We start from the raw sequence: 22,631 nt of genomic DNA, 5'->3' as shown, positions 1-22,631 counted from the left end.
CTGTGGCTTAGGAAAGTAGTAGAAAATGGCCCAAGTGCTTGGGCCCCTGCACCCACACGGGAGATCCAGAGGAAGCTCCTGGCTCCTGGCTTTGGATCTGTCCATCTCTGGCTGTTGCGGCCATCTGGGGAGTGAGCCAGCAGATGGAAGACCTCTCTCTCTCTCTCTCTCTCCATCTCTGTAACTCCATCTTTCAAATAAATAAATGAAGTCCATGGTAAATACATAAACCAGTACCAGTCATTGTTATCATTATCAGGTAATATTCACAGTCTGTAATTACACGTGCTGCACTTTCAAACAACGAGCAGTGCAGCAGGCTTGTCTACACCAGCGTCATCACGGACACCTAATGCATTTTGACTGCCATGATGTCACCAGATGATGAGGTTTTTTTCTGAATATCATAAGAGCACAGACTTTTTTTTTAAAAAAAGATTTATTTATTTGTTTGAAAGGCAGAGTTATAGAGAAAGAGGGAGAGACAGAAAGACAGACAGAGAGAGAACTTTTCTATCTGCTGATTCACTCTCCAAAGGGCCACAATGGCCAGGGCTGGGCCAGGCCAAAGCTAAGAGCCTGGAACTGCATTCGTTTCTTGCACATGGGTGACATGCGCTCCAGTACTTTTGCCATCTTTGGTGCTTTTCCAGGTGCATTAGCAGGGAGCTGGATTACAGATGGAGCAACAAGACTTGAACTGGTGCCTGCATGGGATGCCAGCATCACAGGTGGTGGCTTAACCCACTGTGCCACAATGCTGGCTACCTGATTACAGTCATGAGGCTACCATTGTACACACGTGCCCATCATTGACTAGAAACATCATTGTACAGTGCAGGCTGTATTCTTACATGATCATATCACGTTATCCATTCTCCGGTTAATGAACTGTTTTGGATTATCATCAATAGTGTTTCTATGATCATTCTTGATCGTATCTTTTGGTAAGTATACACTGAATACATTCCTGGAAGCAGAGTTGCTGGATCCTAGTTTGTGTATCTTTAGCTTCAGTAGATAGTGCCAACAAATTTCCCCAAGGGTTTGGGCCAATTTATCTTCCTGCCACAGTATATGAGAATTTCTATTACTTCATGTCTGTGCCTACCCTTGGTACTATCAGTCCATCTCATTGCAGTCACCTCTTGCCTTCCTTATATATGGCTACTTTGTATCTACCTATGCTCTTAAAAAACATTTAAAATATTTAGTTGTCTCAAACTTTGAATGTTTTATTTTGGATTCATCTATGTCATGTGTTACTCTAAGTCATACTTTTTTTTTTTTTAAACAGGCAGAGTTAGACAGTGAGAGAGAGAGAGAGAAAGGTCTTCCTTTTTTCCATTGGTTCACCCCCTAAATGGCCGACACGGCTGGCGCGCTGCACTGATCCAAAGCCAGGAGCCAGGTGCTTCCTCCTGGTCTCCCATGTGGGTGCAGGGCCCAAGCACTTGGGCCATCCTCCACTGCACTCCCGGGCCACAGCAGAGAGCTGGCCTGGAAGAGGAGCAACCGGGACAGAACTGGCACCCCGACCAGGACTAGAACCTTGGGTGCTGGCACCGCAGGCAGAGGATTAGCCAAGTGAGCTGCGGTGCCGGCCCTAAGTCATACTTTTGATGGCTGTGTAATAGTCCACTCTGTGCCTATGTCTCTATTTATTTTCTTTCCCATCAACGGGCATTTGTGCTTTTCTACAACACAGCAATTCTTCATTCCAAGTTTGCTTTGGGACTGCCCAGTCAGCATGGAAGCATTCTTTGGAGTTTTAAAGACATTCAGAATGGATAACTGCTGTTAGCTTCTTGCAAATTTCCAAGACTCAAAATGGTATACACTTGGTGTTTCATCACGGCATTTTAAAGATTTCCCCTCCCAGTTAACTAAAATCGGATCTATTTTTACATCAAGGCTATTTTCTCTTGCTTAGCTTACCCCTGCAACAAAAGACCAGGGCCAGACCGCTCTGACTTCGTTTATAGATAGAATGGAATCACCTCCACCTTTCCAGGCTTAACGAGCCAAACTCCCCTCACAGCTCTCTGCTGAGGGCTTTCTCATAGTCTTCAGAAGCTGCTTGTTAATGCCCTGTGGATATTTTCTAACTTCTTCGTGTCATTTTGTTAAATAAGAACGGGTGCCTTACTTTGAGTCAGGCCTGAGGGTGAAAGCAGTTGAGCTCGGGCCTTTACATAACAGATCTCAAGACATGTTTGCTGCCTTTTGCAACAATGCCATAATCTGGCTGCCTCACACCACATTCTGCCCATCTGGGCCCACCTCGCTTTTCTATTGTACCTTGGTTTAGGCAGTCCTTTCAGAATCCAGGTTTGTATATTTTTTTCTTCCCAAATATATCACATTGTGATTGTTCAAATGGAATCCTAGTTTATTTTCAAAGCACTATGTTTGCCTGAGAAATTCATTCTGAATTTGCTTTCCATTTTTCAAGAAACTGTCTGTCCACCAGAGAGACCAGGAAATGACTGATTTGTTGGATGGCTTCTCCAGCTTTGCCCAAGGGGGAGCAAGAACCACAGTTTAAAAAGTAAATCCTGGGGGGCCAGCGCTGTGGCATAGTGGGTAAAGCTGCCACCTGCAATGCTGTCATCCCATATAGGCGCTGGTTTGAGCCCCAGCTACTCCTCTTCTGGTCTAGCTCTCTGCTGTGGCCTGGGAAGGCAGTGAAAGATGGCCCAAGTCCTTGGGCCCCTTCACCCACATGGTAGATCTGGAAGAAGCTCCTGGCTTCGGATCGGCACAGCTCCAGCTGTTGTGGCCATCTGGGGAGTGAACCAGCAGATGGAAGACCTCTCTCTTTGCCTCTCCTTCTCTCTCTGTGTAACTCTGACTTTCAAATAAATAAATAAATAACCCCTCTCCCCCCAAAAAAAGTAAATCCTAGAACATGCCGCATTCAGTTGCCTCTGGAAAAAGCCTCGCCATTGCAAAGGACCCCTGAAGCAGGTCTAGGGAAAGACCATCTGAAACAAGCCTTCTTCCAGGGCAGCCCACATGTGTGTCTGTGAGCCAGATTTCGAAGCTGGTTTGTCCGACACATACTCCCATGTGGTGGAAAGCCATCAGACTGCTTCCCTGTGCAGCGAGCCTGGGGGTGAGGGTGCCTGCATTCTCCACATTGGTGTGCCTGGGTTCTACACTCCACTCTGGCTCCTGACTCTTGCTTCCTGCCAGTGTAGACCCTGGTGGGCAGTGGTGCTGACTCAGGGAGTTGGAGCTTTGCCAGCCACATGGGAGACACGATTTGGCTTCCCAGCTCCTCCCTTCCACTTGGCCCAACTCCAGGCGCTGTGGGCATTTAGGAAGTGGGAGCATTCTCTGTCTGTCTGTCTCGGGCTCTAAAGGGCCTTGTGTAGGCCAGTGTGTCTTAACGCAGCCTCAGCTTGTTATAAATGCAGATTCGTAGGTCACATCCTGACCTGCTAATCAGAGCCTCTGGGGTGGGGCCCAGCAGCCTGTTTTAACCAGCCCCCTGGGTGACTCCAAACCAAAGCCAGACTATCTTGTCTCTGCATTAGCTCAGGGGCATGGTCTGTTCTAGACCTTCAAAGTTCTATTTCCTAAGAATAGCTTTCAAAACATATCTGTAATGCTTTTATAAGCCAAGCAAAAAATGAATTGTGAACAGATCGGCTTCCTGTCACTGCCAAACCAGTCTTCAGTTTCCCTGAATTCATTCTGCTGTGATAATTGCTAACTTCTTATGAAACCCGTATTCTAGGAAACACAGTCCCGAAATCGCGGCTGTACACATGACTTTCTGAATCTATCATCAGTACATGTGGTCTGTGCACTTGAGAAATGACCATCCCGAAAACCAGAGAGCATCCTCCCCTTCTCTCCTGGCCGAAGGCAGGGGGCTGAGCTGTCTGCTCACCATCCCGAGGCCGTCCAGTGGGGCCGGGGGTCCGGGGGCCCCTCAGACATAGGTGGAGTGTGCTTCACAAGCCCGCTGCCAGCTGCGGCTGGAAAGCTTGTTTGCAGACCGACTGGCATCTCCCCCGCTAAGAGCTTCTTGTGCTGCAGGTGTGACCTTGCGGCTTTAAATCGCACCTCCAGGGTGGGGGCAATCTCTCACTCAGAGCTGGCAGAGGAGGGGGCCGAGCCCCTGGGGAGAGTCGGACTGGCTCCAGGAGATCCAGGCTGTCTTGTGCAATCCTTGTGGCTTTAAATCATGCCTTCAAGTTGCAGTCTTCTACCCAGAGCTGGCAGAGGAGGGGGCTGAGCCCCTAAGGGGGAGGCAGGCTGTCTTCAGGAGACCCCTGCTATCTCCATGAGCCCCAGGCCAATCCACATACAGTATGTGACACCCGGTCCAACGGGCTCCCCCACAGAATGCCCCAGTGAAAGAAGCAGTAATGCCTTAAAAACCCAGACACTCCCTCAAAGCCAGTGTCCCGCTCGGGCACTCCCCCTGCTCTCCTCTCGGACCAGACGCTTGTTCTGTCACTTGCCAATCAATTAAGTTTCTTTTCTGTCTAATAAAAGTTTCCGCCTCTTTGCAAATTGTGTCCTGGCTTTTTATTTCTGTACTAAGCTGAGGAAAAGAACCCACGAAACTCGCTCTCGCAACCGCCCTCCTCCCCTCTGCGACTGTAACGAATTCTCTGTCTTTCCCCGGCGACCTTGAACTCTGATCTTTCATTATTAAATTACTTTGCCGAGCTTGCAAAATGAACACATATTCTTCACAGGCAACCCACTGCTCTCACAGGGGACTGTCTGGGACTTTACTCACAGGTGGCAACTGTGGAAGTCACCTTCCCCATCCCCTTTCCCAATCCCCATCTGTCCAGCAATCTCTCTCCAGGGACCTTGAGGGCCTCTTTTTGGGGACTGGATGGCCTGCACCACTCCCTGGAACTCCCAACGTCTCCCTGCCCACACCTGAGCCTCGGCCAGTGGCTTCCACCAAGCTGATCAGGGAATGACCAGGATCCACCTCCTCTTCCCAGGCCTGATAAAGGGCTCTTTCCACCTGGATTCCCTATTCCTCTTTTGAAATAAAATTCTATCCTCTTATTTTTGCTTTCTTTTCCCTCTCTCCCCTTCCACTTTCATTTTACATAACATTTTAGACTTATTTTTAAAGTATTCTGCCAACATCTCGGATGAGAAGTCAGCCTTTTAAAAGCTGGGGGCAGGCCGGCGCCGTGACTCGCTAGGCTAGTCCTCCGCCTGCGGCGCCGGCACCCTGGGTTCTAGTCCCGGTCGGGGTGCCAGTTCTGTCCCGGTTGCTCCTCTTCCAGGCCAGCTCTCTGCTGTGGCCCGGGAGGGCAGTGGAGGATGGCCCAAGTGCTTGGGCCCTGCACCCACATGGGAGACCAGGAGGAAGCACCTGGCTCCTGGCTTCAGATCGGCACAGCGCGCCGGCCATAGCAGCCATTTGGGGGGTGAACCAACAGAAGGAAAACCTTTCTCTCTCTCTCTCTCTCTCTGTCTAACTCTGCCTGTCAAAAAAAATAAAAATAAAAAAATTTTAAAAAAGCTGGGGGCATAGGTCAGTCCTCTGCATCTCCCTTGGCTATGTCCGTGTGTGGGATGGCAGTGGACCGGGACTCAACCAGCTGTTCTTGTAAATAAAGTTTTCCTGAAATACAGGCGTGTGTGCTCACTGCAGAATATCTATGGTTACCCTGGTGCCACCAGGGCAGTTCTGCATAGTTAGGACAGTGATTGCCTGGCCCACACAAGGCCGGCAATATTTACTCCTTGACCCTTGAGTGAAAGGCTAGCGGAGGTGGGGAATGTCCTGCCCACGGGCCACGGAACGCCCACGAAATCATCTGATCTGGTGGGACTCAAAATCCCAGAAATCTAGAGCAGGCATTTTAGAGTTGAAAATTTTGCGTGGCCCATGAACGTCGTTACAAATATCCACGTGGCCTTTGGCAGAAAAAAACGTTCCCCAGCCCTAAGACCCCCTCCTGCCCTAAACTGAGTACAAAGAAACCCCCACTGTTGACACGGCCTGGAATGACAGCTTTGGAAGTAGTGGGGCGCCTGTGATTAGCCACTGCTTCTGCAAGTTAAAAGGTGCGGATTCGCTGGCTGTCTCCAACTCAGAGGACTAAGAGCCAGAGGCAGAAGGCTTTTCTTTCCCTGGTCATCATCTGACTCAGGCGGCCCAAGCGTGTTTGCCATCTGTTTAACGCTGGCTCACATGTACAGCAGAGAGTGGGTTCTGTGGTGGGGGTTCTGTGGTGGGGACTCCCCCCGGTGAAAAGCTGAGGGTGGAAAATCCACGCTGGGAATCTAAGTCATGAGCAAAACAACTCTTGCTGCCGTAGACACTGCCCCAGCGGGCCAGTTCCACTGGGCACCGATGGCTTCCTGGGAAGATGACATGAAGGGGGTAAGATCAGTGTGGTTTGGTTGGGAAACAGACAAACGTCACCTCGCGAGGAGCCCGTGCACACTCTGGGCGGGGTGTAGGCAGGAAAGGAGAAGCCCAGGGCTTCGGGGGGAGGGAAGCGATGTCTGCTGTGGAGCTGGCGGAGGGGGTGGTGGTGGAGAAAACTCCCCTGTGAAGTTGCCTCTTGGATTTCTCTTCTCCGTGGTATGCTCTGTTGCAAGCCCCTGAGGCTCCCAGCTGGGTATTTTTGGAGAGAGAAGAGAGCAGTTGGGAGTTAATGTGTCCTGCTGACAAAGCCCCCCTTCAGGCAGGGCTGGAGTCAGGCTGAGGCAAGAGAGGGGCCCCGGTGTGCGGAAGGTCAGGGGCCCCATTTGTACTGGCCAGCTCTGCACTCGCACCAGCGAGTGCCCAGCCCAGCACAAGGGCCACCTCCATGTTTGGGCAACTTGGGTTTTTGTGCCCATAGCAGAGAAGGAGAACTAAGTGTTAGATGATTCTAGAAACAATTTAGAGAATTGGGGCTTGTGTTAGGTGATTTAGGGGAGGACTTCAGAAAGGGGGGCACTTTTTTTTTGACAGGCAGAGTGGACAAGGAGAGAGAGAGACAGAAAGAAAGGTCTTCCTTTTTTCCGTTGGTTCAACCCCCGCCCCCCCAATGGCTGCTGCGGCCAGTGCACCACACTGATCTGAAGCCAGGAGCCAGGTGCCTCTCCTGCTCTCCCATGCGGGTGCAGGACCCAAGCACCTGGGCCATCCTCCACTGCACTCCCGGGCCACAGCAGAGAGCTGGACAGGAAGAGGAGCAACCGGGACAGAACCGGCGCCCCGACCAGGACTAGAACCTGGTGTGCTGGCGCTGTGTGGGGAGCAACTCAGACTAGACTAAGTTACTGGAATTAAGACTTATTCTATGCATCTGCTCTCCCACAATATGGCGCTGGGAGGGGAGGAAACAACTTTTACACAGCTGCCTCTCGCCAATTTGATGAGCTGCAGGAGCTGATCCTGCTCCTGATTGGAGGAGAGCAGCGTACTCGGCGTGTGGGTAGCAGAGTTGGGATTGGTAGAAGAGGACTATAAAGGAGGAGAGAGACAACATGCACCAGGAACACCTGAGGAACATCTGAGCAGCCCCGAGAGAGCCGGCCGGCGGTGTGCCGCTCCCCCGCGGAAGTGGGGAAAGTGGCAGGGGGAGCCACCCCTCCACGGAGGTGGAGGGACGGCAGTCAACCCGGGAAGGACCAGCAGCAAACCCGGGAAGGACCGAGCAGGCGAAAGAACAGCGCAGGGTCCTGTGTCGTTCCTCCGCGAAGAGGGGGAGTGACAGCGCTGCAGGCGGAGGATTAGCCTATTGAGCCATGGCGCCAGCCAAACTCTTTTTTTTTTTTTTTTAAAGATTCATTTATTTATTTGAAAAGCAGAGTTACACAGAGAGAAGGAGCGAGAGAGACAGATTGATCTTCCATCCGCTGGTTCACTCCCCAGTGGCCGCAACGGCCAGAGCCGGGCCAATCTGAAGTCAGGAGCAAGGAGCTTCTTCCGGGTCTCCCACACAGGTGCAGGGGCCCCACGACTTGGGCCATCCTCCACTCCAGGCATGTTAGCAGAGAGCTGGCTTGGAAGTGGAGCAGTGGGGCCTTGAATCTGCGTCCACATGGGATGCCGGTACTGCAGATGGCAGCTGAGTGCTGTGTACTGAACTCTTATCCAGAAGGAAGGAAGACCAGTGCCCCTGAGGCCGAGATTATAAAGCAGCAGCAGCAGTCACTATTCAGGGCCAGGACAGGGAGACGTCCGTGTGTCTGTGGCTGGGACTGCGCGCGTGCTGTCTCGGCATGTTCAGCCGTGGCAGGACGGCTCTCACTTTGCTCCTTGTCTAGCCCGGTCCCGGAGTGGCCACACTTGATGCTGATGTTCTGTGAAGTCGGTGCTGTTCAGGGCACAGAGGCCTGGCTTGGAGCAGTGGTCACATTCAGGCCGCCAGGCTGGCTTTCCTGTTCCTCCGCGCCCATTTCAGTTCCTCTGAAGTCACAGTCACTGGACCATGGAGTTGCAAAGGGCTTCCGAGACCAGCTGCTTCGAGCCTCTGAGGCGTAAGTGAGAGAAGCGCACAGGTGTCCCCACCTTGTCAAGGACCCGCAGCCACTTGGTCGCACAGCGGGTGACTCTGGGAGCCCTGCCGCCTTCCCAGCCTCCCCTCCTAAGCCCCTGTCCCGCTTCTGCACCCCAACCCCACCTTCCTCCAGCCCCCTGATGGCCCCCATTCTTTCTTGGGCTGCGCCCTTCCCACAGGCTGCCCTGGCCTGTACCTCTTCCTTAATTCCTTTGCCCATGCCCTCTGGGGCTGGTTCAGCTCTCCACTGCCGCAGGCAGCCTGTCCTCCTCCTGCAGACCCCACTCTCAACAGCGCCCAGCACTTCCTGGCCAGAGCCCTCCCACTCTCCAGGCAGCCAGGCTCCTGGGTCCCTCGGGATGCGACTGGTGCTCAACAGTGAATGGCCGCTTTACCCCAGGCCCATCGGTGGCTGTACCACAATTCTCTTTAGGCTGCAATAAAAAAAAGGATCCTGAACTCTTTTCTGGGGTTTCAATATAAACTCAGCGTCTGATTGCAAGTCAGGAACACAACAGGCCGACGTAAAAATGCTGAGGTGTTGGAAGGACGCGAGCATGAATCTGATGACCCAGTGCCGATGTCCTCCTTCCTGTGATTGCTATCTGCACATGCGGGCATGCTGCAAAGGCCCGCGTGTGGCCAGGAGCCCCTCAGACCTCCACACCACGCAGCAGGCTCCGGCTCAGGGGCAGCCGTGGGCTGTTTGTGGCTGCTCACCCAAGCCCATGCATACCGAAAGTGCTAGGAGAATGCAGGGTAGGCAATAAAGAGGAAATAATGCCAAGAGAGTTATTGTGTGGGGTGGGAGGGTGGGTCCTGCTGAGACGCTCATGAGAACCGGCTGCTCTTCCTAGAGAAATGCACAGAGGCATAAAATTTTACCCACTTGGGGTGTTTCACACTCCTGAAAAGCGACGACGTTAAGTGACTTACAGATCACACAGAGGTGAAGCAGACAGCACTGGCTCCAGGTGAACCCAGGGTACCTGTCTCTGGCTCACAGCCACTAGATGGAGGCTTGGGGGTTGCTGCATCTGTACCATAGGAAGACCCGAAGTAAGACTGCTGTGAGGCTTCTATGAGGATAAGACTTGGAAAGACTCAGCATAGAGCCTGGCACATAGTCTATGCTCAATAAACATTAGTTCTTAATAAGATGATAGTGATCTCCCACCCCTCCAGGGCCAGCACTAACTAACTGAGTTGAGCAAGCTGGTGGGAGACATGCTACCTCCCCACTGGCCCTGGAACGCTGTTGGTTTGGTTTGCCCACAGCCTGGCTACCTTCAGGCAGCAAGTATGTGGTGGGTGGGGGGACAGGCAGGCCACCCCTGCAATGGGTGTGAACTCGACACTTTCTGGGGTCTCTGAAGCACTGCGGGGCGGGTGCTGACTCATCCCTGCAAAGAAATCTGAGCTGATGGGGAGCAGCTGCAGATTCCCCCCGGGAAATGTCAGGTTCCAAAGGTGCAGATGCCAAGCCCTTCGGTTTCAGACCAATGGGGGGAAGCAGCGAGTTGGTGAAGAAATCAGAAGGTAAGGCCCTTTGGCTGAAGAAGCCTGCTGCAGGGGACGCAGGCCTGGGAGGGATCAGGAGACGGTGGCTCCAGTCCTGGCTCCACCACCGCGCAGGGCACCAGCTGCAGCCGTTCCTTGTCTCCCCACCACGACACGGCTGGGCAGCCGGGGCTTCCTGCATCCCACGAAGTCCCTTCTTCGCGGGTGGAGCCTGGGTAGGAGGCTGGGCTTCAGCTAGGCCACTCTCCCTGCGCCCTCCCCTCTCCCTCCAGCGGCGCGGGGCTGGGGACGCCTTCGGGCTGCAGGTTCCTTTCCCCGCCGTCAGCAGCCCCGGCTGCCCCCGGGCAGCGCCGCGCCCGCATCCGCCGCGCGCCGGGCTGCACCGGAGCAGAAAGATCGCGGCTCGATTTGCAGCCGCTGCCCGGCCGTGGCGTCAGCAGGACGCGGAGGTTGTTTGGATTTGTAATGCCCGGCGCCAACGGCGTGGCCTTCCGGGGACCTCCTGACAGGTGCCCACGGGCCTCCGCTCCAGGGCCCCTCGGCTGGCCTCTGAGGATCCAGTTCTGACGTCCTGGGCCACCAGCGGTTACGATAACTTTAGACAGACACTTCTGGGCGGAATGGGTGCATAGTTAGTAATGCCAAGGCCAGAAGGCATCGCCAAGTAGGTTCAGTATAAAGCTCCCATTTTACGAACAGGTAAACTGAGGCTGAGAGAAGGGATGCGGCTTGGCAGGGTCACAAGGCCAGATTCTGGCAGTGTTAGGGGCACGATGTGAATGTGCACGCTCTCGTTTTGTAGTTTACTTGGTAAAGCTTTTTGTTTTCCATTTGTAGCGCGCAAACTCCACAATAGAAAGTAAACCACGGTGGAAAGATCCGACCTACCGCAACGTTAAGGTGTGTCCGAAGGATGCAGAGTCCTAGATTTAGAGAGGGTATTAGAAGCCCTAGGTACAGCTGCATTGCCGTGGGAGCCTGCTTGGTGGCAGAGAACAGACTCCTGCAGGTCCTGCCCACGGCCATCCCCGTGATTAAACAAGAACCCCACCTTCCTGGAAACGCACGTGAATGCGCACCCGTGGCAAAGCTGGAACACGGCTGCTTGTGTGTCCTGATTTTGGGGTGGGCAGGGAGAGGTCAGAGGCTAGTAAGAGTGTTTTAGCAGACTTTACAAATGGAGAGGGAAAAGCTGAGACTTCAGGATAAACTCCACACTCGCAGCATCTGTGTTGTGGAGGTCATTTAAGTTGCAACTCAGAGGCTTTTACCACCTCGAAGGCACTTAAGGGCACCCGGTCATTTAGAATAAGAGGCTGCCTGTGGGGTGGATTTGTGAAGGGTGGAGTGTGTGTGTGTTGGGGGGGAGGGATGATGTGCATGGGCAAAGGGGAGGGGTAAGGGTGGAGGCCGGACAAGGCAACCCTTAGGAGCCTGGGGCAGTAGTGTCTGGAGCATGGACTCAGGTCAGCCTGTGCAGCAAAAGCGACAGGGTCAAGCCTTCCATTCAGGTGTGACCTTGTCTGGTGCATCAGTCCCTGGCAAACCTGTGCTGTCATCCCCCTCTGCTCCTCCCAGTGACCAGTCCCCTCAGTGCCACTCTTTGCGAAGACCCCAGTTCCAGCCAGAGACAGATGAGTCTACATACAGAGAACACAAGAAACGTGGTCTTGGTCTGGGGAGACCACGCTCCTGTCTGGGACTCTGGCAGCACTATTTCTATCAGCAAATATTGGAACTCCACGCCCAGGCCCAAGAGAGCTTGGAATGCAGACAATGCAATGTCAGGATAGAATATTGTGCAGTCATTAACATGGCATAAAACTACCTAAAGACAGGCTAATGCTCATGATATGCCTACAGAAAGGAACTTAGAGAACAACCTGACCAGTGAAACCAATCTGTGTTACAAACATGAACAGAGGGCAGGCATTGTAGTCCAGCAGGTTAAGCCACAGCTTGGGACACCTGCATTGCCAATAGAAAGCCTGCTGTTAAATCGCAGGACCTCCGCTTCCAATCTAGCTTTCTGCCAATGCATCCTGGGAGACAGCAGATGTTGGCTCAAGTGCTTGGGTTCCTGCCACTCATGTGGGAGACCTGGATGGAGTTCCTGGCTCCTGGCTTCTGCCTGGCCCAACCCTGGTTGTTACAGGCATTTGGGGGAAATGAACCAGTGGATGGAAGATTTCTCTCTATCTCTACCCCTCTCTCTGACACTCTGCCTTTCAAATGAATAAATAATAAATAAATCTTTAAAATATATGAATAGATTTAGGTAGAAAACATGGAGGATTATTTACACCCCTGCGAGCTAGACCAAAGAGTGATTAGTAGTTTTAGTCCCACGATGCTGAAAATTAACAATGGCAACAGCAAACTTACACAGACTCAGGTGATTGACTCGTCCAGAATTAAACAAGGGATAACTGGCAAAGCCTCAGAACCAGTTTTCAGAGTCCCAATTCCATGTTCTACCGCTGAACCATGCTAATCCATTCCTCCCTTGAAATGCTGGTGTTCCCAGTGGGCCAATACATTTCAGGAAGGATGTGCTATTCTGAAGTAACCATACTGACATGTGCACAGGATTGATTAGATGCCCTTAAAAAAAAAAACAGAGGGATTGTTTGTTGTTTTGCTTCTGGCTTTGAGAAATGATGCAGCAGTATCCTCAACAGACATCTCCCTGCCTCCCTGAATCTTTTGTGAGAAAAGTGGGATGGGCAAGGTGCCAGGCGCTTTATGCACACAACCTGTGTGCTTATCCATTAGAGCTGGTGGGTGCCTCGGAAATTAGCTGGCAGATGAGAAGATCAAGGGTCAGAACCAATTATCTATGCTTTCAGCCTCTTGAGGGCAATGAGCTTCCAGTCCCCATGAGCTCGCTTTGCAGACTCGACTCTGAAATGATGCCTCTGTCTCGTAGAGGCTACTGCAGAAAAGACCAACTCTGCCCTCATCCTGGAAGGGAGTGGGCAGCCAGTTCTGCCTTTCGGGTAGAGGTGGCAGTTCATGTGCTATGGTGAGAAGGAAGGGTTTGCTTAGACGTGGATGTCAGTGTGAAGACTGTGTTCACTCCGTGGGTAAAAACAGAAGTAGGAGATTGTGGGAGATAAATGGACAAATAAGAGGGAGCTAGGCGGTAGGAGAAAGCTATATTTGCCATCCCTGTTCATTATATCATCCCAACACCCTCCACAGACACCATCCCACTCACACGATGGCCTCTAAGCAGCTCCCACTGCAATGCATGATTGAGAGAGAATTTAAAGCCCTGACTGCTAATGGACAACTTAATACATTATCCCTCATAGTATTTTTTTTTTGTCTGTTCTACTTAATATGACTGGTTTAATTCTGTAATTATCACACAGTTATTCTTAAGTGTTGAAAACTAACTGAAATGTGATCCCTGTTAAACATAAAAGTGGGAATAAGAGAGGGAAGAGATGTATAATTTGGGGCATGCTCAAGCTGACTTGCCCCAATTGGTAGAGTTGGAAACATACCAGGGGATTCCAATTCAATCCCATCAAGGTGGCATGTGCCAATGCCATCTCACTATTCCAAGTGATCAATTTCAGTTCACAATTGATCATAATGAAAGGACTAAGAGTCAAAGGGAGCACATAAACAAGTCTAGTATCTGCTAACACTAACCGATAGAATAAATAAAGGGGAGAGTGATCCAACATGGGAAGTGAGATACTCAGCAGACTCATAGAATGGCGGATGTCCTAAACAGCACTCTGGCCTCAGAATCAGCCCTAAAGGCACTCGGATCTGGCTGAAAAGCCCATGAGAGTATTTCAGGCATGGAAAGCCAAGACACTCTGGCAAAAAGATCTCTGTGAGTGAGATCCCAGTGGAAAGAACAGGTCTTCAAAGAGGGAGGTGCCTTTCTCTGAAGGGAGGAGAGAACCTCCACTTTGACTATGACCTTGTCTAAACAAGATAAGAGTCGGAGAACTCAAGGGGCTTCCATAGCCTTGGAAACTCATGACTGGTGCATAGGGAGATTACTGATGCCATAAACAGGAGTGTCAATTTGTAAAGTCAACAACAGGAGTCACTGTGCACTTACTCCTCATGTAGGATCTCTGTCCTTAATGTGCTGTACACTGAGGCTTAATGCTATAATGAGTACTCAAACAGTATATTTCACTTTGTGTTTCTATGGGGGTGCAAACGATTGAAATCTTTACTTAACGTACACTAAACTGATCTTCTGTAAAAAAAAAAAAAAAAAAAGAAATTATCAATTCCCAACTTGACTCTCACTGGGAATAAACATGACAATAGGTCTGATCTGATTTCATCATCATTTAAAAAAAAATCATCTATTATTTTTCACTTTATGTTTCTGTGTGGGAACAAACTGTTGAAATCCTTACTTAAGGTATACTAAGCTGATCTTCTGTATATTAAGATAATCGAAAATGAATCTTGATGTGAATGGAAGGGGAGAGGGAGTGGGAAAGGGGAGGGTTGTGGGTGGGAGGGACGGTATGGGGGGGAAAGCCATTGTAACCCATGAGTCGTACTTTGGAAATTTATATTCATTAAATAAAAGATAAAAAAAAATAAAATAAAATAAAAAAAAAAGAGAGAGAGAATTTAAGTCTAGACCGCATGGTTTACAGGAGATTTCCCTGGCTTACTGGAGATCTTGGTTGCTAATGTTCATTGTTGCTGTCTTTCCTAGATCGCTGAAATTCTTTTTTTTTTTTTTTTTTTGACAGGCAGAGTGGACAGTGAGAGAGAGAGACAGAGAGAAAGGTCTTCCTTTGCCACTGGTTCACCCTCCAGCGCGCTGCAGCCGGCGCACCGTGCTGATCCGATGGCAGGAGCCAGGAGCCAGGTGCTTTTCCTGGTCTCCCATGGGGTGCAGGGCCCAAGCACCTGGGCCATCCTCCACTGCACTCCCTGGCCACAGCAGAGGGCTGGCCTGGAAGAGGGGCAACCGGGACAGAATCCGGCGCCCCAACCGGGACTAGAACCCGGTGTGCCGGCACTGCTAGGCGGAGGATTAGCCTAGTGAGCCGCGGAGCCGGCCCAGATCGCTGAAATTCTTTACAGCTTTAGTAACCAGAGAGTCACTGAGTTTGGGGTTTGACTCTCAAGTCAGCTTAGTAAAAGCTGCAGAAATAGAGCCTTTTCCATCCCATCAAGGTCATGCTTCACATTTGTTGCATGAAGGATTGATGAGTGACTCAGAACTGCTCGCGAACCTCTGTATGTGCAACCGTGCCCACCGTGGACCACCAAGGCCAAGGTCTGTCACAGGTGGAGAGGTCCTAGAGCTGGGCTTGTGGTGGGGATGAGCAGAGATAAGAGTGACTGTAGTAGTCCCAAGAGGGAGCCAGAACCGTGAGGACTGATGGTTCTCCAAGGAAAAGGGTAGGGGAAAAGAAAACGAGTAACACATTACTCATGACAGATATTCCCGGAGTGTAAAGCTTGGACAAACGCACATGGAAACACTGGGTTACATCAAACTGAACATGTGTGTTTATTGCAGGGTTTGTGGGAGCCTTTAGTAATCTCATATGTCTTATAGAATGGCCAAGAAGGCCAAGCAAATAGGGAGTTAAGAAGCAAGCAAAGATAGTATCGTACCGTTAATTTTCTTATTCTCTTCTTCTGGGTCTCACAGAGTGCTGTATGTTCTTCGTGGCTATGGTTTAGTTAGCCTGCTCGTGTTAGCACGAGCACCCGGGACAGCACGGATGCCGTACTGTTTCCCTCTAGGAATTTTCACTCAGTGGCTCACTGAATCCATGGTATTTGAAAATAATTAGCACTATGTGACCCTTCTCTGGCTCCTGGCTTAGTTTCATACATTGCCAACTCCTTCTGGATGTTTCTCTGTAGAATTCAGCATTGGCTGGAGATTAGAGACAGGAGGAAAAGTAGCAAGGAGTGACCAGATACAGACAGGTTCCAGGAGGAGGTGCATTGATGCCTTTTGGGACTGACACCAGAATGGACAACCTTTGTCCTGTCTGTCTTGGGGCAGGTGTCTCTTCTCTTTCAAAAAACAAGCAAGCAAACAAACAAACAACTGTTAGGTGTACCTTCTCTACAGTGAAGCTCACAGTTCAGAAAAGGTCACCTCGATGAATGCTTATGTATGTACAAGGCCCATGGAATCAGCACACGGATCAAGGTGTGGACTATCTCAAGCATCCCAGAAGGCTCACTCATGTCCCTTCCCAGCAAACCACTCTGCCAACTGCTAACTGCACTGGGTTTGCTTATTCTTTTGTTGCTGTTTTTGAACATTAATTTATTTGAGAGAAAGATGGAGAGAGAGAGAGAGAGAGAGAGAGAGAGAGAGAGAGAGAGAGAGAGAGTTCCCGTCCCCTGGGACTAGGCCAGGCTGAAGCTGTGAGCTGGTAAATTGATCCAGGTGTCTTGCATGAGTGGCAGGAACTCAATTACCTATTTATTTATTTATGTATTTGAGAGGAAGAGAGGGAAGAGGGGGAAGAGAAAGAGAGAACCAGAGAGAGAGAGAGAGAGAGAGAGATCTTCCATCCACTGGTTCATTCCCCAAATACCTGCAATGGCCCCTCTCTGAGGCCAAAGTCAGGAGCCTGGAACCTAATCCAGGACTCCCACATGGGTGACAGGAACCCAATTATCGGGGTCATCACCAGCGCCTCCCAGGACCTACATTAGCAGGAAGCTGGGACCTAAATCCACTCTGTTATGGGACACCGGTATCTCAGCTGCTAAACCAAATGTTCGCTTCTTATCTCTAGAGAAAACCACATCTCTTAGTATGATCTGCCAAGGCCCTGCCTGGTTCAGCAGCCACAGCCCCCAGCCTCGTTTTCTGTTCCACCCTGTTTACTCCAGTTGCAGCTGTGTCCTGGTTCTCCAGGCCTCAAGGCCTGTGCAGGTGTTGGTCCTTCTCCCAGGAATCTGCTTCTCCTCACTTTGCTACTTTACTCCTACTCATTCTTTGAACCTGAACTCATGTGTCACTCACTTAAGGGCACCTTCCTGGACTCCTCCTGGCCTCCTCCCGACCCGTCCACACAAGACTGCTCTCCCCCTTCACTGCACCTGCAACACGTTCTAACTGATTATTCGTTTCTGCAGTTGTTTGTGTGTTGCCTGTCTTCTTCACTGGACAGTGAACTCCACGGGGGTGCAGGCTGTGTCTTGTTTGGCTCACTGCTGTATTCCCCAGTGCATGGCATCTGCTTGGTGTGTAGTATGAGGGGACTTCAAAAAGTTTGTGGAAAATGGAATTAAATGGGCTGTGTATTTGCTATAAACTTCTCTTGAAATCTATATGTCGTTTTTTGATAACTCATATTTTCCATGAACTTTTCACAGATCCATCCTAAGTACCTCAGTAAATGTAGGTTGAATGAATGCAAAGACAGATGTTCCAAGTGGCCACACGCTGAGATTACCCCAGTGTAGGAATAGCCCACGGTTGATGAGGCTCTCTTTCATGGCATAGACACTGGCATTTTTCTAAATTACAGAGTCTGTAGGTTCTAATCCTTGTATTAATAAAAACATCAAAACTAACAGCTGGCTTTTCCTGAACAATTTTCTATGTGTAGGGCTGCACTAAGTACCTGAGATGCAGTCTTTGCAACTGCTGTTAGGATGGTATGGTCTTTCCCTCCATTTTTACAAAAGTGCTAGCTATACTTTTTTTTTCAGGTAGAGTTATAGAAAGTGAGAGACAGGGAGAAAGCTCTTCCTTCCGTTGGTTCACCCCACAAATGGCCGCTATGGCCGGCGCTGCACCGATCCGAAGCCAGGAGCCAGGTGCTTCCTCCTGGTCTCCCATGTGGGTGCAGGGGCCTAAGCACTTGGGCCATCCTCCACTGCCTTCCCAGGCGACAGCAGAGAGCTGGACTGGAAGAGGAGCAACCAGGACTAGAACCCGGTGCCCATATGGGATGCTGGCGCTGCAGGCGGAGGATTAACCAAGTGAGCCACGGCGCCGTGCTATCTATGCTTTTAACTCTTTCTTCCCTTTAATGTGCATTATGGGAACTCCTGTGAAAGCTTCCAGATCTGAGAACCCCCTGTTTTGTGAAAGATGTTTTGATGAGCTTCAAACCTCAAAAGAACTTTGAAGTAATCAGGAAACTGACCAGATCCTTCTAAAATTCCAAAATAGACTAACACTGTTCAGCACACAGGCTTCAGGAAGCCAGAAATGATGGTAATGGCTCCAACTGTGTCCTTCCAGCTTTCCCTGAGTTTCTTTGCCCACACTCGAGTCTCAGGAAAGCCAGATAAAATGACCATCAAGGGCAGGGCAGCCTTGAAGGGACAAACCTGAAGTCCCAGGAGAGCAGAGGGGCAAGACCAGCCCCTCTCAGCCCAGCTTTGATGACCTGGGCCTGCAGGTGGTCTGTGTTCAGAGGAGGATGCCCACCAAGAAACAAGATTAGTTTGACAAATAAATGTAAATAATAGGGCCTAACATTTGTACAGGGCTTGACAGTTTGCCAAAGAGCTTTCATGTCCCTGACCTAATTTGATTCTCATAACAGCCTGTGAAAAGTGGCCATTATGAACATCCCATTAAAGACGAGCAAACAGAGGCTCCATCAGGGTAAGGACGGGACCGCGGCCCCTCCCTCATGAGACACTGGCTGGGCTCAGTTCCAGAGGGCACGGTCCCCAGGGGCTTCTGCAGACCCATACGTGCGTCCTCCCGCGAGGCTCTCGGAGGACAGTGCGTGTGGGTCGCTTCCCACATGGGCTCCCTCAGGACAGTTTCTGAGCTGTCCAAGAAAACCCATTTTACCTGACTTGGCACCAAAATCTTCCCACCCGGCTTAATCAGTTGTTTATTCAGCAGCCTTAAATAGCTCCTGGCAACTCTGGCCTATTTTTAAAAAAGCAAATCCTCTCTCATAGGTAGAAACTTTGCCAAAATAAATGACAGTCAAAAGAATGGGCAATATAGAAAAATATCCTCAATAGTGTTCACCATATATTAATGATGGGCTTATGGGTGATTTAATTTTAAAAAAAACCTCTTTCCTGCATTATCTGAAATCTCTCTATAAGTCATATTTCATTTTAATAAGAGACAATAAAAACGTTTCTTAAATAAAAGTGCTGGACGCAAATATGGCAAAATATTAACAGTAGTTAATGATGAGCTGTGGATAGAGATGGTGTCATTTTCTTTTTCATTGTTCCTTCACTAAACTCCCTAACAATCTTTTTGGGCAACATCATGGAGTATGTGAAAATGCTTTACAAGGGGCTTCTCTTAAAAGGGCACCACACTCTCTGCTGACTCAGGGTCTGTGTTCAGCCAAGTTGTAGTGTGCCTCCTTCACCGTGCCCTTGGCTTGCTCCCGTGGACATGGTGACATCATCCAGGTAGGGTCCACTTTGTCACAGGCGCAGGCATAGACGCTTTCTCCATCGTTGGTCAAGGTGCTGGAGGCACCATTTGGGACAGTAGCCAAGGCAAGGGTAAAGCTGCTGCCTCCTTGCTTCCACCCTCCCCTCATGATCCAGACAGCTCGGGTTTCTGTCCCCTGACTGTGAGACACAGATTCTAGTCTCTCAGGGATGTAGTCCACACTCCCGAGGTTAATCAATGACGCACATGGTTTATCAGGAGCTTTTGTGTGACCCTTGGTTCGGTCCATGAAACATTACTGTGCTATGATAACTAGGAATCTGCCTCACCATGGCTTCCCACAGGCCCATGTAGGGCTCATAGGCCTAGTCACGTTCATTCCAAGGACTCTTTTGAACCAAGAAAGATTTTATTTGGCTAAATTCCAGCCAAATTCTAGAGGTAAGGTGCTCCATACAGTCCAAGTGCAGAATGCATGACACAGGAATTTTCCTGAATAGTCGTTCACCTCTCCTGGTTGGGCTGGAGTTGGGACTCAGATGCATTCGGCATAGGGCCTTGGAAGATCTCCACAATCTGCACCCCCTCCCCAGTCGCCTGCCTCACCAGCCCCCTCAGGTTCATGAATACTCGCACCCAGAGGCAAGGGCAACACAGTTATCTTCATCCTCTTGTCTGAGCCAGATGCTGAGAGGTTGCACACACTTAGTGCAGTGGTTCAGGACTGGGTTCTGGGGAAATGGGTTGTCTTCCAGCTCTGCAATTGCTTGTCCACACCTCCCCCCCACTGATGATGCCATGAAATCACTGTGGCATATTTTAAAAGAAGTTCTGAAGAAAGATATTTTGAAGAAGATAGCACAAGCCAAAGATTGCAAAGAGAAGAATGGATATTTTCATTAAAGAATCTTCAAATGGGAGGTGGACATTTGGCAGAGTGGCTAAGGCACCACTTGGGATGCTCACATCCCAGACTGGAGTGCTGGACTTGAGTCCTGGCTCTACTTGTGATCCAGCTTCCTGCTGATGTGTATCCCTGCAGGCAGCAGTGATGGCTCCAGTACTTGCCCCTGCCATCCACATGGGAGACATGGATTGAATTCCAGGCTCCTGACTTCGGCTTGGCTCAACCCTGGCTGTTGTAGGTGTTTGGGGAGGATCTAGGGGATGCAAGAAGCCACCGGGGGAACAGTCAGGAACCAGTTTGTGAAAGTCTTCCCAGATTATCCTTGTGCTCTCTGCTGAGGTTGCTGGACTGCCAGATAAAACCAAGTGTTGATTTCAGGAATTATTTATTTATTTTTAAAATTTGTTTATTTGCAAAGCAGAGTGACAGGGAGAGGGGAGAGAGGGGAGAGAGAGAGAGAGAGAGAGAGAGAGAGAGAGAGAGACTGATTTTTCCATCTACTGGTTCACTCCCCAAATGGCTACACTGGTCAGGGCTGGGCCAGGTCAAAGGGCCTGAATCCTTGGGCAATCATCTGCTGCCATCCAGGGTGCATTAGCAGGGAGCTGGATTGGAAGTGGAGCAACTGGGACTCAAACTGACTCTCCAAAATGGGATGCTGGCACCTCAGGCAGTGGCCATAATGGTGGCCCCAATGCCATATGGGTGCCAGTTCGAGTCCCGGTTGCTCTACTTCCCATCCAGCTCCCTGGCTTCAGCCTGGCCCAGCCCTCTCTCTCTCTCTGCCTCTACCTCTCCTTCTATGAAACTGTTTCAAAGCAATAATTAAATCTTTAAAAGAAAAAGAAGTAGGATGTTCACAAGCATCAGTAGGACCAAGACTCCTACCATGCTCAGCCTTGGCCCAGACATCATACTGGGGCAAGACACCAAGTATGTGCATTTATATTTTAGAGAGGGGACCCAGACGTGTTGGCCTATATCCTGAGAAGGCAGCAGACAATGGAAGCTTGGGAATGACACTGCAAGGAGGAAACAACTACAAGGACTACCCTTGAGAGTTTTCCTGAAGGAAAAACCCCCACGTGGGACACAGTTAGGGTATTCTGAATTATGAAAGGGTCTTAGTTTTTTTTCTAGATGGATATGGATCATAGGGCTGATTGACAGGCAGAAATGCAAAGGAGGCAGATTTTGGTGCAAGGAACAATTTTTTTTTTTAACCCTCAGAACTGTCCATGAAGGCCCTAGGTTTCCATCACAGCAAAAGAAAAAGCACTTCCTTGGGGCTGGCACTGTGGCGCGGTAGGCTAAAGCCCTGGCCTGAAGTGCCAGCATCCCACATGGGCACCAATATGAGTCCTGGCTGCTCTGCTCCCCATCCCTCTCCCTGCTAATGCGCCTGGGAAAGCAAAGCAGAGGACAATGCAAGTGCTTGGCCCCCTGCACCTACATGGGAGACCCAGATGAAGCTCCAGGCTACTGGCTTTGACCTGACCTAGCCCTGATTGCCATTCGGGGAGTGAGCCAGCAGATGGAAGACCTCTCACTCTCTCCCGCCTCCCACCCCGGCCCTGTCCCATAACTCTATCTTTTAAGTAAATAAGCTAAATCTTAAGAAAAAAAAAAAAAAAGGAGGTCGGGCAGTCAAGTGGGAGGGAGACTGAGGGCATCTGGCCTTGGTATGTGCTGTAATCTGCATTCGGGTCTCACTAGAAGAATCTGCAGTTCTGAGGGCAGCGCTGTGCAGCAGCAGGTTAAGCTGCCACCTGCAGCCCTGGCGTCCCATAAAAGCACTGGTTCGTGTCCTGGCTGCTCCACTTCCTATCCAGCTTCCTGCTAGAGGGGAGTGAACCAGCAGATGGAAGATCAATCTCTCTCCTTCCCTCCCTCCCTCTCTGAAACTCTTTCAAATACATAAATAAATCTTTTAAAAAGGGACTATTTGGTGCCAGTGCTGTGGTGCAGTGGGTAAAGCCACCACCTGTAGTGCCGGCGTCCCATGTGGGTGCCGGTTCAAGGCCTGACTTCTCTGCTTCCAATCCAGCTCTCTTCTATGGCCTGGGAAAGCAGTAGAAGATGGCCCAAGTCCTTGGGCTGCTGCACCCCTGTGGGAGACCCAGAAGAAGCTCCTGGCTCCTGGCTTCGGATCGGCACAGCTCCGGCCATTGCGGCCATCTGGGGAATAAACTAGCGGATGGAAGACCTCTCTCTCTCTCTGCCTCTCCTCTCTCTGTGTAACTCGGACTTTCAAATAAATAAATAAATTTTTTTTTAAAAAAGGACTATCTTGAACTTGTACCTTTATTTCCAGAAATTTAATAGTATATTTACCCTTGTCTCA

The 22,631-nt window shown here is 50.3% G+C and overlaps 1 protein-coding gene and 1 long non-coding RNA gene across 2 annotated transcripts in view; one reads left to right on the top strand and one right to left on the bottom strand.

The window, feature by feature from the left end:
• The window catches only part of CASR (calcium sensing receptor), an 88,671-nt gene that overhangs the window by 44,642 nt on the left and 21,398 nt on the right, over window positions 1-22,631 (bottom strand). The gene's annotated exons all lie outside the window — the stretch shown is intronic.
• Window positions 9,875-22,563, top strand: LOC149127016 (uncharacterized). The gene is made up of 3 exons (XR_016232100.1): window positions 9,875-10,031; window positions 10,851-10,913; window positions 22,335-22,563. It is a non-coding gene; the product is annotated as an uncharacterized LOC149127016 (long non-coding RNA).

Source organism: Oryctolagus cuniculus, chromosome 4, assembly GCF_051225735.1.
Source record: "Oryctolagus cuniculus isolate XC-2025 breed Fujian yellow rabbit chromosome 4, ASM5122573v1, whole genome shotgun sequence".
Lineage (NCBI taxonomy): Eukaryota > Metazoa > Chordata > Mammalia > Lagomorpha > Leporidae > Oryctolagus > Oryctolagus cuniculus.
The sequence above is the reverse complement of the archived record's forward strand: the minus strand, read 5'-3'. Positions and strand labels throughout refer to the sequence as shown.